Source organism: Diachasmimorpha longicaudata, chromosome 11, assembly GCF_034640455.1.
Source record: "Diachasmimorpha longicaudata isolate KC_UGA_2023 chromosome 11, iyDiaLong2, whole genome shotgun sequence".
In the NCBI taxonomy this organism is placed as follows: domain Eukaryota; kingdom Metazoa; phylum Arthropoda; class Insecta; order Hymenoptera; family Braconidae; genus Diachasmimorpha; species Diachasmimorpha longicaudata.
The window spans coordinates 5,488,702-5,494,528 of NC_087235.1; positions in this window are offsets into that span (position 1 = coordinate 5,488,702).

Here is a 5,827-nt window from a genome sequence, read left to right on the forward strand (position 1 = left end):
CAAGTTTGGTGGTTCACGGTTCCATCACCGCAGCGAATATTCAATTGAATAAAAAAAGACTCAAAGAAATCCTAATCCAGCTTTATAAAGACTGGGGCAATAAAAAGAACTGGATAAAAATCTCTTGGTCATTTCACGGTCTGCATGAAAGGTGAAGGAACCCTGGCCCAGTTTTCCCAACCCACCAACAACGCTCTGTATCATCATCCTGTGAATCACCAAAGCAATGACAGTATAAAGAATTCCAAAACGTTGCACTTGTCAGCATCCAGATAGGATCAAATAGAGATTTGTCGGATTCGGTAAATCCTCTACCTGTGTTATGAACTACCTTCTGGGGCACCCCCTCCAACCCCCGCGTGCACTTATTCCACTGCTCTTTATTTACTCGTGTGATTTCTCGTGGGGGAATAAGGGAATTGAGAGAATTCTTCAGCCCTCATTGGATAATCGTGGATTACATACCCTGAAAATTTTTATTTATTTATTTTTATTATTATTCTGAATCATATTAACTTGTTTCACTGGTGAAAAATCGATTGGGAAAATAAAAATAAAGACCCGAGGCTGTTTGGTGTGATGGGCTGTCAGACCATTTCGAGGAACGACAGTTGTTACAGCTCCAATTTTTTTTTTTTTTTGGCAGGATTTTTTTCGAGATGGGAGAAGCTCTTGCGTGGTCCTCTTATTTGTTTCTATTTTTATTCTCCAAATTTAATGACAAGTTCTTGAGTTCGTTCGCATTATTCATTCGAAATTAATTGAGTTCGTTCGTCTCTCAATTGTTAATTTCCACGTGAACATTATCGCGTGAGAGTTTCTCGGGAAATGCATTTTCATTAAAAAATTAACCGCAGTTGACAGATTGGCGGAATATTGGGGGTGTACTCACATGTCTATTTCCTATGACATGAGACATACGATGATAATGAATGGTGGGGCGCAGGGGAGGGAAAGCGATAATGGGCGAAAAGATGATAGAGCGTGAAAAATAATTTCCTGCTGACGATATGTGGGTCGGATGAAAAGGCAGGGGGGGTTGTAGACTGGGGGCTGGGTGGACTCGGGGCTATCAAAATATTATTCGAGGGGTTACATAGGCGGGGTGGTTGCCAGGCTCTACACAACTACCACCCATACCACTCTCGTGTCGCTCGCAAATACGAAACTCTTCACTGGAATTAGCGGAAAAAGTAATTGGATTAATTAACTTTGTTTTAATTGAGTGACGACGAAATGGAGAAGTGAATGGGAATTATTTATTAATAGATTAATGGATAGATATCGAGTCAATTTCGGTAATTGGGAGATTTAATTTTTGGGGTAAATTGAATGGAAGAATTTTTTTTTCTACAAAGTTGGAAATTGTTTCCCAACTTTGTTTTGAAAATTTTGTTTGGACATTTTAAATGAACTATTTATCTAGTAGAAGAGACAATCTCGTTTGGACTAATAAAAAAAATCAGTCGCTTGAATTTCAAATAATTTTCAACTGCGTTAAAAACGAAATTGTAAAAAGACACACGAAAAATTCAGAATTAATATTTCCAAGCACAATTTTACCATAACTCTCCTGGTATTGTGAGAATGATGAGAAATAGTGTACAATTCCCTAGACCCCCCCGAAATCCAACAGAATTTACCAGGAGCTACGGTCGATACGTGGACACAATGGAGGGTGTGGCGTTCGAGGATGAGAGCCTTCACCTAGCGTACCTCCCTCGATGCCATTGGTTCCCCCCAGGTTGAAGTGTTGAGCATGGCGGTGGTTTCACCTCCCACCTAGTCTCACCCAACTGACCATTAAATGCCAGGAGATCCCTCATTAAAATGCCACTGCACTCATCAAGCCCATCTCTCACATTCCCATTGAATTGTATCGCGCCCAGAGTTGACAAGTTAACACCACTGGAGGATTTGTGGGCCTCGTCACAGCAAAATCATACATAAATCGGTGAGGACGAGGGGAGATGATAGATACAGGGAGGAACTCGGTTGGGTTTAATGGATACACGTGTTGTCAAGATTATTTCGGTTAAAAATGGGTGGATTAAGACGCGAGACCCGCTGACGATCGCGAAGATTGATGAGACATGTTTACCATTACTAACTGAGTTGAGCATATACCGTGACCCTTTAACACTAATGACACCGTGAAATTTGTTACTCGGGACCTGACAAATATACGGAATTCTTAGATCAATCATAAGGGGATCGGAATTTTGTTGCTCTCAATTCAAACGTAATTGTTGCCTCGAGGAATTATCTTTCACACGAAAAAAAAAATAATTAAAAATTTTTAAAAATATTATTTGCAGGGAAATAACTATTAAATCAAAATGGCGTATTTCCTCTCTCTTCTGAATTGTCTGTCAATGAAATATAGAACAAAAATAGAATAAAGTGATAGAATCAATCAGTGAGGAGAAAATTACTCGAAGGAAACCAATTTTTTGAAAAAATTCCATAAAAAGTAATAAAAATCCAAATCTTGTCGAAATTTTTTCTGTAAAAAAATCCAATGGGATAGTAGAGCTTTAAAAAATCATTCCATGATATTGGTCGGTTTTGTTAAGCCACAAAACTAGCCTCTTGAGGCTTTCGCGCCCCGAATGAAGAAACCGAGGTTATTCCTGGTTGAACAAACACTGGAATGGGTCGCGTGCGCCTCCCACATATTTATAGATTTTATCTCTTTGACTTGCCACGCACGCACTGGCGCATTTTCGTCCTGTCCGCCACCTTTTTTTACACTCCCCCCTACTCTCCCCCCTCCCTATTTTTTCCTCACCGCGGTATCTTCTTCAAACGCGAGGGAGGACGTGTTAAGAAGGTGCCAAAATATTGCCGATAAAAGCTGCCTCCCCATTCATGTCCTCCGAGAGTCACAAATTTGGCAGCAGCTCGTATCGTCCTGAACTAATCACCTTTTTCCCCTCCCCGAAACTTGCAATAACAAAAACCCCAAACAATTATGTGAATAAATTGTCGACTTGTCTTAACCCACCCAACAAACTGCCCCTTTCTGACGCATCAAAAGACCGAGAAACTTCAATAAAAATACAAAAATTTTCCTAACTCACACCCGACTAATCTAATCACTCCGTCATTTTTCCGAAATTTCCATTGCAATTTGTACTGAATATTTCCCTCCGTAAATTGCTATCCACCAACTGTCACACGTATGACAGCAGCTCCTGTCGCGACGAGTTAATCGCGCGGCTTTCATTCCCCCGAAAAAAAAACCCTCCAACAAAAACCCACTGAATTAGATGACAAAAAAAAAATTGAAGCCACAGGAGCGCTATTTTCCTTTATCTTTTTACCCACTCTGCAAACGTCTCTTTTCCGGCGCCCGGAGAGAGAAAAAAAAAAAAAGAGTCGAATGGACACAGTGGAGAAGCGACAGACGAATTGAATCGGCCAATTGTTCGATAGTCGAGCGGGTCTGACTGTTATTTTTATAATTCAACGAGCTTCGCCCTCTTTCACTTCCCTTCACTTCTTCACCCTCTCTCTCCCCCCCCCCCCTCCTGACACAATCCCTCCGTCATTCGCGCGCCGGCCCTACGCACACCGAAATATGCGGGGAAGAATGAGACAGGCGGAGTGTTGTTTTTATTGGCCCACGTTTAGGGAGCGTATAGCACTGAAAATGGGGTGTGTTGTTTCATCCCCCTTGTCTCATTTCTCTGTCTTTCTCCAGTTCCATCCCTCGTTCATCAGCCGTATGCACTTCTCTGTCTCTCGATTTTTGCTGTGATGCCGCTTGAACTGAAATCTCCCTCTCACACCCTCCGCCCTTTCTGTCATCCTCTGCTTCGTAGGATGGAGATGTTGAGAGGGCGATGGTAACGGGGAAGGTCTCTACGGCAGTCGTGTAACGCCCTGGCGAATATATACCGGTGAAAACCGTTGACAATACCAGTCAGTGTTATTCCAGCACGAATTTACTTCTCCTTGGGCCTCTTCTCTCAACTTAACGCGGGCCAATGTTGGAACGTGAAAACGTTTGAGAAATCTTCAACACCCGCAAAACCAAAACAGAAATGTCTTTTCATTCGGGGAGAATTATTGCGGTGGGCTTTGTTGAGTTGAGAAAGTTATTGTTAAGTTGACGGGATTTATCAGTGTTATTTTTTAGTGATAAAATAAATATTTTTTGGGGATATAGGAGAATGGGGATTGACGGGATTTATTAGGAGAACATCTATGGTGAATTTCACACTTTATTTGTATTTTGAAAAATATTTTTAACAAATATTTTCAATCGGTTTAATTTATGGGAGAAATGAGGAAGAGACTGAAGCGATGCGATTTTTTGCACAATTTAATTTTAGTTTGTCAACAATTTTGAGATATTTCCAATGGTAGTTGAATTTGGGGGATGATATTGAGTCATTGATTTTTCATGTCGATGATATTGACGATGACAATCCATAAAATAGATTGTTCAATTTCTCTTCCGGGTGTTAGAGCACAGTCTAGTTTTCTTTGTGCCTGAAATACCCCCTCGGATCCTGCACGCTGTTGGCATCTGTAATAACAAGCCTTGTCCTTCCTCTTTCTCCCCCTGTCGAGGCGTTTTGACGTATCCACTGATTAGCCGGTCTTGCGATGAATTTCTACCCTGATGACACAAATCGGGGGAAATTCATCTCACTTTAAAGCCGCGATTCAAGGTGGTAAGATGAATGAATCTTTTTTGAGGACCATATCTCGTTTTACTGAATGAATCGCGTGTCGGCGCTTGGGGTAGTATTGTTTTGGTTATTTTGGCAAACCTAAGATAACATCACTCTGTTGTTTAACAAAATAAATGATTTTGTCGCGTCGTCTCGCACCTACGGTAAAACCATCCATCGGGTGCCCTCTTCTTTCGGGTATAAACGAGGCCGCTGTATGCATATACAGCAATCTGCTACTTAGTTCACTATATCAAAACAAATTTTACCAAGATTATTTGTTCAGTACAAATTTAGTCAAACGAATCGCTTTATTTTCCCCTCCGAAGCCTTCAACGAATAAATTTTTTATAAGACTCATTTAGTGATATGAAACCAATTGATTTCCAACTCTGGTATTTAAAATTTAAATGTTTTTCCCGGGGAATTAAGGAGTTATTTTCTAACGGCGTATAAAAGTGAATATTAGACGTATTTTATTGCAAAGTAAAGATTCTCTAATATCATGAGTTGCATTTTATGATTACGGAAAAAACGGAGAACGAATGAGAGAAGTCGCGGGTGCGTGAGGCGATCCATTAGGTAAGGAAACCCGGGGGCTGACGCACCCCGACACTATCAAAACAGCCGGATTTAAAACTTATATTTCCCATTCGTTATGTTTACGTGTGGTTGAGAGAAAAGACCGTGTGAGTGAGATAGAATAACATTCTGCAGGTTAACAGGGGAGTAAAAATATTCAGGGGTCATAGACTCTTCCATTCATGATTTCTCAGTGAGTTTTCATTTTTGAAGAGGAGTCACATCGTCTACTTCGGCGATTCAAATAATTTGGGCGGGAATTAACTGACTGGAGAGTGTTGCAGTCCTGGGTTATCCTAAACATCTGGATAAGCTTTTAATTTATTTCCTTATCCAGATATAATTGGAAGAGACAAATTAATCCATTTTCATCCACTCATTTCATTTGATCAATCGTTAATAATTGTTAATATAATATGATTAATGCACTCATTAAAAATGAAGTTAAACAATTAATATCCCAAGCAATTAAATAACTTCTCAACTTTGTTGAGGATCGCCAATATACCGACGTCCGATAGTCAATGAAATCTATTTTACCGTATGTAGAAAAAATTCAC